The sequence below is a fragment of the Ciconia boyciana genome, chromosome 1 (assembly GCF_034638445.1).
Source record: "Ciconia boyciana chromosome 1, ASM3463844v1, whole genome shotgun sequence".
In the NCBI taxonomy this organism is placed as follows: domain Eukaryota; kingdom Metazoa; phylum Chordata; class Aves; order Ciconiiformes; family Ciconiidae; genus Ciconia; species Ciconia boyciana.
The window spans coordinates 19,576,776-19,590,242 of NC_132934.1; the positions used below are offsets into that span (position 1 = coordinate 19,576,776).

Here is a 13,467-nt window from a genome sequence, read left to right on the forward strand (position 1 = left end):
GTCTGTATATGTAGTGAACCAAGGATTACAATTTAATAGGTATTATATTCTTTCCCATGGATGATTCTCCAGATGCACTTGTGTATTGAAGATAAATGAATAGTAAGAGGGCCTTTTTTGTTGTTGCTAACAAATCCAGAATTGGTTTATCAGATCTTTTCTTCTCCAAGAGTGTGAGAGGGGGAAAATTCAGTAACATACAATCAAAGTGTCAGATTAGCAGAACTGGAAATGTGAATACCCTTTTTAACAAACAAAGACAAAAGCCTAAAATCAAATAGTTGCTCAGCCTGTGCCAATGGGAGATTTCTCACTGACTCATATGAAACCAAGCTTTTATGTCTGTTTTCTCACAGAATAGGCAATGTCAGTTTATTTCATTTGTTGGCATATTCTACCAGAATTTGTTTTGAACTAGGTATCATTTGACCTTAGATTTATTTTTTTTCCATCCAGCAATATTATCATAATTACTGTATTTGATTTTTTTAACTAGACTGGTGACTGGTGACATTGGTAATACGACATGCATTTAAATAATCAGGTTTTATTTCATTATTAAGGTTAAAATATTTTAAAATATTTTGCCAAGATACAAAATTCTTAGCAGGATCTAGAAAAGAGTATACCCATAAAATTCATGACTGCTGTCCCACAACAAGATGTGATTACTGCATTCCAACAAAATGCTATTTTTACTCGTAAGTAGGATATACAATACAATGTTCTGATGGTTTTTCCCTTTAGTATTATATCTAGCAGCTTTTTAGTATAATTTCATAAGTTATACAGTACCTGCAGTAAGTGTGATTATTCACTCCTCATACTGTTCACCATTCACTTAAGCAATAGCCTCTAGTCATCATTTTGAAAGTAGATGTGAAGAAGATTGCATTTCCATAATTAAAAATAAAAATCAAATCTCTCTTCTGTCTTCATTTTTAAATTGCTGCTGTCAAACTGTACAAATCTACCAAAGAAAAATGATTGAAGTACTTTTAAAAAATCATTCATAATACCTAGTCTTGGACAAATAATAAAAAGGTAGAACATTACAAATTGTTATTTCTGTATTGTAACTAGATTATACAAAACGTTAATGCTTTACATGGGTATACTATGGTATAGCAATCACAAATCCCATGCATTTTTACACTGCTATGTATATGTAGGATAGCTAATAAGTAGCTCAAAAATCAATGTAATCATGCAATTAAATCTTGAAAAGTAATATATTTTCATGGTAGCTACTTAAAAAAAAAAAATCAGGATTATGCTCATTAAAATTAAACTCTCTTCCAGTATCTGTCTTGTCTTGTATTAAGATGGAACCTGACTATTTGGCAATGTTTTTCTTTCTTGGATCCAACTGTTACTGTGTTGTAAATTGAAAGTGCTTTTTCTTTGTATATTTTATTTTACTCACGATATTTTCTTTGACTTCCAATTAACATTTATTCAACATTTCAGGGCTCACTGATATGTCCTTTTAAAACAATTGCAACTTTAATAGGGCACAGAGCTGACATTTGTCTACAGATCAAACCAATTTCACAGTCAGAGTTTTGGTTTCAAATTATATAGTCTGAATACTATTATTTTGTTTATCTCTACACTTCCTTTAGCTTTAGTAATTGTATTCTGAAGATAGGATACTTTTGATACGTGTGTGTACGTGTATTTTTATAGTTCATGCAGCTTTAGGAAATACATGTATACCTGATCATGTGTTCCTGAATAGAAAGACATTGTGAATGACATCTCTAAAGAAATGGGTAATATAACTCAGCATAGCTATGCTGAGGTTAGTGAAGATGTACTGATGATTTATGCCAGCTGAGATTCAGGCTGATAGGGATAACAAGCAAACTTTTTTTTTCTTGAGTTCTTTTGTGCTTTATTGCTTAGTGCACCATGAAGCATCCAGCACTAGGATTTAATGTTGACTGTAGCAGCAGTGCAGCAGTGGCATCGTGACTGACAGATATGGTTACTACCACCCCCACAAATGCTGTTCCGTGCTCAGATAAACTTTCATCTGTAAGCATCTGCAAAACAGAAAACCTAGGTTTGAAATATATACATTTAATATTAGAGTCCACAGCCTCTATTTTATTCCATTATAATTACCATAAACACATTTTAGTTTTAAATTTAAGGTGGAATGTTTATAAAATCATTTTTTGCTGTTTTAAGTAAGAGACACATCTGAAATTAATAATATGAAAATGAAAAAAAAATCAAGATTGCTTCAATGCATCTTCAAGTGTGCCATTTATTTATCTCCTTTAATTGTTTGTACAGTGTAATATAAGTTTCCATGAAAAGGCTGTAATATATAGATAGCAAAGGAAGCAAAGCAAACATCCCACAGGCATTTGAAACAGTTAAAATTAGTTTTGGGAGGCCAGTCTCAGAGATCTCTAATTGGGCATCCAGCTGTGACAGCTTTGCCCACTGAGTAGCCACTGTGTGCTGAGAGATATATATATGCTTTGAAGGAAGTTGTTTCAGTGGATTGAGTCCTCTGATTTCTTTTATAGTAGCTGGGGTGATTCTCAGGGTGTCCGTCTAAGGGCATTTACTTACTTGATTCTCATGTAAAATGACACGCTATGAATTGTACTTATATAGTTCTTAACCGAATGGTGTTATTGGGCATTACAGTGCTATTTCTGTGTAATCACATGGGCAAAACCAGAAATAAGAGCATTGATGCAGGAAGTAAGTCATAACGGCTTAATTATTTTGGTATGTTGATATCAGTAAATTTCCCTGGATATTCTCCTGACAAGGTTGTGCAATTGATAAACCATCTTTGAGATGAAAGCTGGTGTTCGTCACAAAGTATTTAGATTCATTAGAAATACATTATCACCATTAAATTACTCTTGGCTTGAGTAACATATTTGAAAACAGTGTCAAAAACTAGGAAGAGGCATGGCTGTGGATCTTTTCAGATTGTTCATGTCCTTCCAGTCTACGTTAGTAAGCAATCATTCATCAAAAAAAACCAGCCCACCCACAAAGCCAAAGCAACCAACCAAACACCCCCCCAAAAAAAAATCACCACCAAATGAACCCTAAAAGAAATACAAATTAATCTTTTATCTGTCTGGCAAAAACGAACTTTATGCGTAAGTGTGGTATGTTTAGTGACACCTGTAGCATGAAGCTTTTGCCCTCTCCCGAATAAATATATTCTGCCCCTCTGTAAAGTTTAAGCAAGAAATTCAAGCTGAACAAAAATGTTTGAACAAAAATTTATTGATTGTTTTACATCTATCTGTCTATATATTGATTTGTCTACCCATTTATACACACACACATGAACATACATAAGCATGCATATATGGTAGGTGGGGCAGGTGAGAGAGACAAAGAAAGGATTTTATTTTCTTAGCTAGACAGAGCATATATATTTCACTTCTGCAACTCCTTTAAACTTCCAGTTTGATTTTTAGTTTTATTATATCAATACAGGTTCTCCATCTCCAAGTGTAAACCCCACAGTTATTAAGTGGGAGCAGAGGACTTCCAGAGATAAGCTCTGTTACGGCAAACCTAATCTGGTGGACTTTCCAGCCCAGGTGATTTCTCCTCTCAGTCTGTTTGCTGCCGTTCCCATTTGCAGGTGCAGCCTGTGGCGAGGACGGCGTGTATTCCAGAGGTGTACGTACACACACACACACAAAGACACACAGAGGCGCCACATGGACCAACAAAGAAAGCCATGCCCAAAGTGGCACCCCCATGAACACGCACGGCACTCTCTTGTTGAGGTGGCAAGAGCTTCCTGGTGGTCACGCAGTGACACACACACACATGGATGCAAACGGATCAGGAGCTGGCCCCACACATGTGGTCTATCCCGGGGCCAGACCCAGATCCCTGTCTCCCCCATTGATGGCCTTGGTGCTCCTGTCCTACATCCATACCCAAACTTGGTGTTTCTGATACCATTACCTAGATAATCTTGGCCTTCTACGGCATTACTTGAGATGGCCTTGCAAGGCTCTTCCCTCCACAAAAGGTCCCCAATTCGCCCCTTCAAGTATCCGTACAGTTTGGTCTTTCTAACAGGACTCACCTTCACCACTGCTGTGCGTCCCTTTTGTCACCTTCTCACACTGTTCTTTACTATCTCCAACAATTTCTTGTGTTGTGTTCAGTAGTTTCTCATGGCCTGCTGAGTTAGCTAAGTCTCAGGCCAGGACATCTGTCTGCATGTCATAACAAGCTCACTCTGTGTTTGTCTACAGATCACTTATGCACTCTGTATGTTGCTTGATTGACTTGGATGCTGCCTTGGGGACTCCCCCTTTTCTTCCACATCCAGACATAGCAGACTGATATATTACAGATTATTTCATTGTTATTCCACATCACCAGTACTGGGATCCTGCTTTTTTACTGATTCATTTCATGTTTGATGCCAGAACACTCCTTTCTTTTCCTTTTCCCTTTTTAAGCAGTTTCTCTACTTCACTTACTCTCAACTCCAATCATCTTGTAGCTTGGTCCCAGCCAACTAACAACTGTCAGCAATTATGAAATCAGTGAGAATATGCTTGCCAAAGCTGAAATTTATTGAGGATGCTCTGCGCTCCTCCTGCAATATATGCTACCCTACCACCATCCCAAATTCCTCCTACGCAGAAAATATTCAGAGGATTAGGACCACTCTTATATTTTCTGTGCCACTGCTTTCCTATTCTCTGGTAAAGGGGCATGGTTAGGAAGAGGAGCCATTACTAGCAGTGGTTTACTGCTAGTAGCATCAGTTACTACCACTGATGCTTTGGCAAGGAGATGTAAATGTTAACACCTTGAGTCCTTTCTAACCTATTTGGAGTCCAACTCAGTAAGCAAATACTCTTAAAAAGGAGATGGATATGCAAAAAAGACTTAAATTCACCTTTCTGTGAGCACACACATTTCAGCTTCTGGGCCCAATGCATTAATTCCAGGCAGATGTTGCTGAATTATATCTCTTTGTGTTGATGAAAAGTTTTATATAATTAAACATACATTTTAGGACTTTCAGGTCCCCTGAGATAGTGCCACTTGAATTTGGAGCTAGGGGATCTTTCACATAAACCCTGTACTTTGGCTATTCTGTCAGTAAAAATATTTTATAAAGTTCCTTACTTCTCTTTCCTTTTCCAGGAATATCACTGAGGTTATTTTCTGCTGAAAGAAGAAGGTAGATTTAAGCAACTATTATTTACATTGGTTAAGAACAGTATTACAGCTGTATACAGTATGCAGGATAAAGACTTGTTACATTAGGGTCTACATGAAGACACCATGCTACTTAGATTCAGAAGAGCTTTCGTTCTTTCAAAGCTTACTTTGTAAGATATGTTCTGAGGGAGAGGAGTAATACCATAAACAAGTTTTATACAACTAAATGTACATGCATTTTTGTCCTCATTTTACATGTTTGTAATTATGTAAAACATGTTTTACATGTTTGTAATCCAGATTGCACTTTAAATGGTTTTAAATAACTTCTTAGAGGCATTAAGTCCAATGTAAGTTTTGAGAGATTTAGAGAAAAGTTTAGAGACTTTTTGGATATTTTGAGATATTCCATGAATAGGAGGCAGGGTGTGCTTTATCACAGAAATATTTTTATGGAAAATGAGAAACTCAGAGATAACCTGACACTGTCAAAATATGTTGCATTTATTTATTCAAGAGCTCTGAAGAATGAAAATTATTGCCTAAGATGGTGTTTGCCCAAAGATACTATCCCTAATACCTATCACGTTAACCCAAACAGTGTGTCATACCTTTTGTAAATCTTACTATGGAGAAACAAATAACTTTGCTCCATCCACCTTGAGCACATTGAAAGTCAATGAGAGGAAGTTTGTATTTACCTCCAGTCTTACCACCCAAGTTACCTGTCTGGAAAAGTAAAACATCATAATAATGTGGAAGTTGTTTCTGCCATCCATACATTTAGATAGTTTTGAAATACTGAGAAAAGACAAAATAGCTACTGAAAGCTACATAAACTTTCAGCTTGTTATGGATGCTTGGCAAGGTGAAGTAGAAGAGCTGAAATAAAAACTATTTCTTAGGTTTTTGATAAACATGCATATGCTCTCTTAGTGGTCTTGCTGATTCAGAATGGGTCATGGGAGGTGGTCACAGTTTGAGATCCCACATTATTCTCTCTTTGAAAAATATCTACATTCTGACTGGCTTTTCATCTAAGCAATCTTTTGTGGTGAAAAAATATCTTTAGAAATGTCCCTCTGTATTTAGACATCAATTTTATATGTATTTATATTTTATGTATGTACATATGTATAATAAATGACCAGAAAAAGTGCAATGGAAGTGGGAAGGTGAGAGTTCAACAGAAATTATTTTAATCAGCTTTCTTTTCTGCCCATCATTAACATTTGTTTTTTCAAGTCACTATTGCATTCATAGTCAGATCTCCATCTTTATTATACCTTCATTAACCTTTTAAATCTCCTGTCTGCGTACAGGAGCCTTTCTTTCATTTAATTATCTGTTTAAAATTCACAAATGGTAGCTGCTGCCATTTTGGCTTTTTGACATTTTTCACCTGCAGACTGTAAGAAACAGATTTAAGAATCTTGTTCTGCTGTTCTATGTTGCATCCTGATTTTAGCTGAAATACTGAGGCTGGAATTCAGTCATTCATTGTCATTCAGGAGTTGTTTGAGTTGTGCTTTTGTGCTTTGTGGGATCAGAAGACCTCAGCTGAATTTCAGTCTTGAATTTTGTTTTGCAACCATGTATTATTTTCCTTGTGCTGTCACTGTTTCTTCCTTTTTAGTATGATCATAAAATATCCCAGCTTGAACATTTTATACAGGAATTCCATTTCTTTTGCTTGTAGATAGGATCACTTGGTTTGCAAGTCATTCAGTTCTCTTATCTATCAGTCGATCTATACTTTTTAAGGCACACTCATCACTCTGCTATCTAGCACACTGCTACCTCGCAGCAAATATGAGATAGCAGTATTTATTCCACCGTGCATTATTTGATGTACTTCATTCCTTTTTTCTTCGTGTCATCAACGGAGTTTTCAGTTGCATTTCCTAGAACATCAGGTGTAAAGATATGCACCCTTATCAGGGTTGGTCTAAAATGTTTCTATTACATTTTAGTCATGAAGCAGTTCTTTCCTTTCTCCTAATCATATTATTAGCACTTAATAGCAGTTGCTATGGGAGCTGCAGAACCAAACAGTGGCTGAGGCTCAGGGGCAATACATCTATGTTAAAGGTAACATCTGGTCTTTACTCCCTTGAAGGTAAGAGATGTGGTGAGAGGAATTTTAACTACTTATTCACACACTAGCTTGTCCCTCAGTACGATTCACTGCTAGGGAAGAAGTGGTGTTGCCAAACTTCTGTGATCACATTTAAGGATTAGAAAGGTAGGAGGCAGACTGAGTTTCTGCCATGGCTCCTGTCTAAAGTGAAGTGGTTAAAGAACACATGGTACTTTTCCTGCCTGCCTGGTTTATTCATTAATGTTACCACTCTTTGTCTCATAACCTGCCTTCTTCAAACACACTTTCTGTTATAAGGAACTCAGCCTGACTGAAAAAGTCCTTGTCAAGCTCTGCCCTTCATCGTCTTTGTCGACTTTCTGCTTATTCCCAGCATGCCGCTTTTCTCATAGTCATTCCTTATTATAACACATAGGCACACTGCTTGCCAGAATTCCCGTGAGATAAAACCTTAGCCTTCTTTTACAGGTGTCAAATATCTCTTTAATAATCTTCTGTAATTCTGATAGTTCATCTCTCTGGGTGCAGTTCCCTGAAACTTGTGCTTTAATAGTTTTGAATATCTGTTAAAGAACTCCAAAGTTTAACGCCTGTAATATCCATTTAAAACTCTAGCAGTGGAGCTGTATATTTTTACCTGTCAAGCTGGTAAAGATTTCTCAGAGGTGAATTTGTTTCTTTGTCCCTTGTACTTTCTTTTTTTTGTGTGATAATAATACTAGAATATGTATAAATGTGAACTAAGCTAGCCAAAATAATTCATTATTGTCATGCTACAGTCTTTGAACCATGATTTCTGCAGTATGTGGTGTCAATTGACAACCTCATCATTATAAGCAAGCTTTTATGTTATACTTAAAAGTTTTCAATCTTCTTGTCACGCCAATTATTTTTACTTAGACAAAAGGGTCTAATTTTACAGGAAAATAACTGACAGTTTAATAATATTTCACATTTCTACAGTACCATTCTAAGAATTGCTCAGTACTTTACATTAATGAATTAAACTTTCCAGTAACCTTATGAGGAAGTGTTATTATCTTTATTATACAGACATGGAAACAGTGTCATAGAGAAGATAAGAGATAAATAAGATCAGACAGCTTATTTGGAGCAAGAAAGGGAACAAACCCCATACTCTTAGTCTTTCGTTTTGACCACTAAATCATGACTTTTGCTCAGAGGAAGCTTAACTCCTTTTCTCTGCCGTTCTGGCTTAGGTAAGCAATGTTTTCCCCTACCCTTCTCATCCCATTATTAAGTGAAGGTTATCCTTCTATAGTAATCTATGTTCCTGTCCCTACTCAACTGGTTAAGGAAGAGGTCAGCAGAAAAAGAAGGGGATGAGGGGAAGACTTAAAAAAACTTTGGTGCAGAAATCCCATAAAATAAATGCGTGTCTGTCTGTCTTTCTCACTTTCTTTCTTTCTTGCTTACTTTCTTCAAAGCTTTCTTTCTTCTAAAACCTACTTAAAAGAATAGGTTGAACAGGCAGCCTTAAAGAACTGGAAGACTTAAGATACCTGTAGTGTGCTATGAACTCTTTCAGACTGATTGGACAATCTGTATGAAATTTCATGAGATGACCACCCATGCCATGACTGCATGCAGCCCTCTCAGTATGCCAGCAGTGTTTAGGGCCAAGGTTGATCCCACCTAACTTCAGGTGTTTTTCAGAAGCCTCAGTGTTAGGAGCTTAATCTCTTTAAATACCCTTTATCATCAGTGGAGAGACATAAGAACCTGCAAAGAGAAGTTCTCAGCTGTGCTGAGTTGCTTTCATATGGAGAAAAGGGTCTCTCTCCATACGCAACAAAGGAAACTTGGTTGACCATGCTCCTCATTTAGGGTAGTCAGTGAAATGCATAAAATTAGAGATGCTGCAGCAGGGATTTAGTGCCGAGAACTGAATGAATGTGCAAGCAAAACTTTCTAGTACATGCAATGAAGACTAAGTCTGAGCTGATCTTTCCGCAATGGAAACAAATCTGCCAGTGTGTCAGTGCAGGTATGTAGCATCTTCCTGCTATAAAACCCTGTATTTCATGAACGCATGTATAAAGTGATAGAAGTTTTTCCTACATATGCAGGTTAACTTTGTGGGAGGAAATGACTAGCTCAATTACATCAGGCTTTTAAGTTTTCTTTTTTAACTCTGATGCATAGGATGAAGCAAAAACAGCATTGCGGAAGAGCGGGAAGATGTGCAGAAATCAACACATGAGTAAATCACGAAGTGAGAAAAATCACAGGGTAGCACTGCTTCTGTAAAACTGCTAAGACACCGGTAAATTAGATTTCTGGGTTACATTAGTGACTCAAAGAAAATGCAGAAACACTGTTGTTTACCTACATTGTGAGCAGTAACTCTGCAATCTCACATTAGTATTTTTAGTCATGTTTCAGAGTAGAAAAAAGCACTGCTTTCCCATGTAATATTTTACTCTAAACTTAAAATACAGCTACAATTGCATATTATCTTTGAGGGTTGTGTAATCAAAAGTGCTTGGATTACTATTAGAACCATTTTATCTTAGCTATCATCCCTGGAAACGTAGTCTGGACTCTCAAGAGACAAATTATGTATTTTGCATTCCATTAAAAAAAATGAAGAAAAGGAAAAAAATACAGAGTATACCTTCCCTTTGGTGCTGTACCCAGGCCTTTAATTTATATTAGTAGCTCTTCGCTATTCCTACTGCCTTCGGTAGATTTGCATGCATGTCACTGATTGAAACACCGCAGGTATTTCAGTACCAAACAAGCTGGAATGGAATGTGCTTGTTCATTTAGCGAAAAGCGTTTACTTCACTTTGTTACAGGTAGCTAACAACTGATGAAACTCAGCTTAGTCAGACGAAGAAATATGAGACTAAACAGATATGGGGCAGGAGAGCTGTGCTAATTTTATGACTTTAAAATAGATAAAACAGGATCCATTTCCTAGAGATCCTGGTTAGAGGCAATTAGAAATTATATGAAACCGAAGTCTTTTACTTTAATACTATCAATGTGATAAGAAATTTAATTATTTTTTTCATTTGCATTGGAACACAGTTGCTTAGTGCATGTCATAATTGCAATTCTTACTCTTGTCAATCTTTAACATAATATCAGTATTTGCACTTGGGCTGAGTTTTAGTGGTGTAATTTATGATTCTGAGAAGCAAGTGGAATTTGAATTAGAAGAATATTTGAAACATTCTCATCTTTTATAAAAACCTGTTTGTTTTTCTGAAAGTTAGCATTAATGTAAATTATATGGTGAACAGTCATCACAGTCAGAAACCACTAATGTCTTGGAGATGTTGCTGAAAACTGTCCAAAAACCTATCTTAAAAAGAACAAGATCAATATTTCATGCAAGTTAAGGAAAATTTCCTTGCTCTAAAATCCAGCTAAATCCTTATGAACTTCTAGTAATTGTATGTGTTTACCTGAAAAAGAAACTTTGAGGCAGTGTGTGGCAAAATATGATATTGATTTACATGTGTCCTAACAAGGGTATCAGAGAATTAGGTCATTATGTTTGACACAGAGAAGAAACTGCAAATAGAAACAGCGTAACAATATAGGCTGTTATTTCTAGGAGCTGGAATAGATTCTGGACTGTAGAATTTCAATAAGTGAACACATGGAGTTAAAACAGGTTTTCAGAATTGTATCTATCTTTTTTTTTTTTCCCCCCTGTTTTGATGTTTTTGGTTTTGGTAAGCCCTCCTACAATACTGTTAAGCACTTATTTTTATATTTTTATAAAACAATAATCTGCAGAAACTCTGGCTGTATTGAGAAGTAAGACAAATCAGGAACTTTCTGTCCAATGTGTAAGTTGTTTTTCTTACAGAAACCTTATAATGCAGACCTGAACTGTGGAGGCAAATCATGCAGTTGTGTAGGGCATGAGGAATATTTAGATACATCTTGGGACGAAACTGAATAGAGCAGAAGTTTTTTATGAGAAATATTTTTTTTCATTTATAGAAAAGAAAAATTATGTTAACGATCAATTAAAAGGAATTCAAGTTGCGGTGCTTAATATTCTCACAGGCTTCTGTGTATAAGAACACTTGCAGGAGAGGAATTGTAGTTTCTGTAAAGGACCATGCATCGGTAGCTACAGATTTTCCTGATGTGCAGTAAGCTGCAGGAATGCTGCACAGGCTGTTCCTATGTGTTTGTGTACTTTAGTTTCCCCCTAATTTCAGTCTCTTAGCTGCTTTTATTCCCCCTCCCCCCCCAAGGAAGTTGAAGTAGACAGTGTGAATTAGTCTTGGCCTTGGTATCAGTTGTAAGTTTGCTGGTACTTCAGTATAAAGGAGAAATAATAACAAACATCTATTAAGTTTTACTCTCTCATGGTTACGAATGTTTGTAGAAATATACTTAAGATAGGTTGATAAATAGTTCCAATTCTTTATTCAAAACATCTAGGTAATTTAATTTAACTTCCAGTTTTACTGCTTTGAAAAGGTTTTTTACTCCATTCTAGACCCTACTCGCCATGACATGTTTCAGGCTGGGATCAAAGCCATTTGATGGTCAATTCTCTGTTTTCGTTGTGTGGCCGCTGATTTCATTGCCAGTCCCTAACAGCATGGGCTGGAGCCTTGGCCAGTCAAAGATGATAGAAACTAGTTTATGCTCAGTAGGCAAAAAGTTGGAGCAGGGGTTTCTGAAACTTTTCCAGTTGTCACACCACTTCCAGGCCAATAATTTAGTGTGATCGTAAAAACTAAGTAGCAAATAATATTAACTTTGTTTGCAACTCTTTTGTGCCTTTCACAAAATGACACCAAGCCTGAACAGAGAAAATTATTTGAGGGACGAGGTAGGAAGGAGATGAGAAGGAAATAGCCATATGTGATAACCAGGTACCAGGTAGGAGAGGTTTGAAGAGATTGTGACTAGATTAAGGGTTGTCAGAAGACTAAGTCCAAGAAACAGTATAAGGTGTTGGAAGTAATAGGAAAGAGAACTTCAATAGAGATTTTGAGGTTAATGAGGAAAAGAAAGGGGTTGAGGACAAAGCAGAAAAAAAAATGATAAATGGCCTCAATTATCTCTTTTAAAAATTCCCTGAGATTCTTGACAGAGATGGAAAGAAAAGCTAAAAGTACAGAACAGCTCTTACAGGCCTGTGTCTCCAAAAAAGAAAAGCTTTAATAGCTGTAAGTAACATTTATTATCTCAATTTTTAGTGGTGTGCTTGACATACAATCAGTGATACCACAGTTATATCAGGTTGGCCTAACAGTCAATGCTGTACATGAAAGGTGAGTGCTCATTACTTCGCTTTTTAAAAAACTTTCCAAGTGAGCTGCTTTTGATCAAAGACACATAATTAAAGAATTAAGCAAGTTTACATCTAATAGACTGCCTGCAGTTCTCCACTGCATTTTTAGCAAGCAATAGTCTACTTTACATGATTGTCTATTATACTCATTAGGAAACTAAGCAAGCTGATTGTGTTTCTCTGAGAGGAAAGTAAATGAAAGCTAGAAAAGGTGTGTAATGTTTTAATGAGATGAGTGTGGTGCATGCTCACAGCCTGTTTGCTTTCATTTAGCACATGCATCAACTTGTAAATTATCTTCAGCTTTCATGTGGCGTAATGATCTTTTGCCATTTTGGTTGTGCTGCACTCAGTGGTTGGCAAGTCATGGAGATGGCTGGTGTTCTGGAAGAGGCTTCATTCTCCCCGACAACAAAAGTAACAGTGATTAGTTCAGCTTCTTAGTTGGGGCTCTATGCTATAACCCAGCTTGACATCATAAAGGCAACAGTTTTTTGTGGGTTTTTTTCCCTTCTTCTTCTTTCTCTTTCCCCTCTGTCTCTTCTGGAATGCTTTCTGAGCAAATTCTTTGCTTGCGGAGGAATGACACATTCTCTTGCACTGGTTGATAAATATTTATGCCTGAGAACAGCATAAAGCTCTCTTTTGGATGCTTTCCCATTTTACAGTGTGCTGGCTTTTGGCCCGATCTCTGTATTTAGAAAACACTGTGTATACCTGCATGCTTTCTTGACTCAATTTCCTATTCCTAATGGGTCTACAGCCAGTACTGCATGAGAACCATAGTGCGTATTGCAATATTTTCAGTGAATTGTCAGGATACTTAAATAAAGAAAAATGAAAAATAGGTGGCTTATTTTCTAGGTTTATAACCACATTTTAA

At 36.5% G+C, this 13,467-nt stretch overlaps 1 protein-coding gene across 1 annotated transcript in view; it reads left to right on the forward strand.

The window, feature by feature from the left end:
- TAFA5 (TAFA chemokine like family member 5) overlaps positions 1–13,467 on the forward strand; it is a 311,006-nt gene that overhangs the window by 177,678 nt on the left and 119,861 nt on the right. The gene's annotated exons all lie outside the window — the stretch shown is intronic.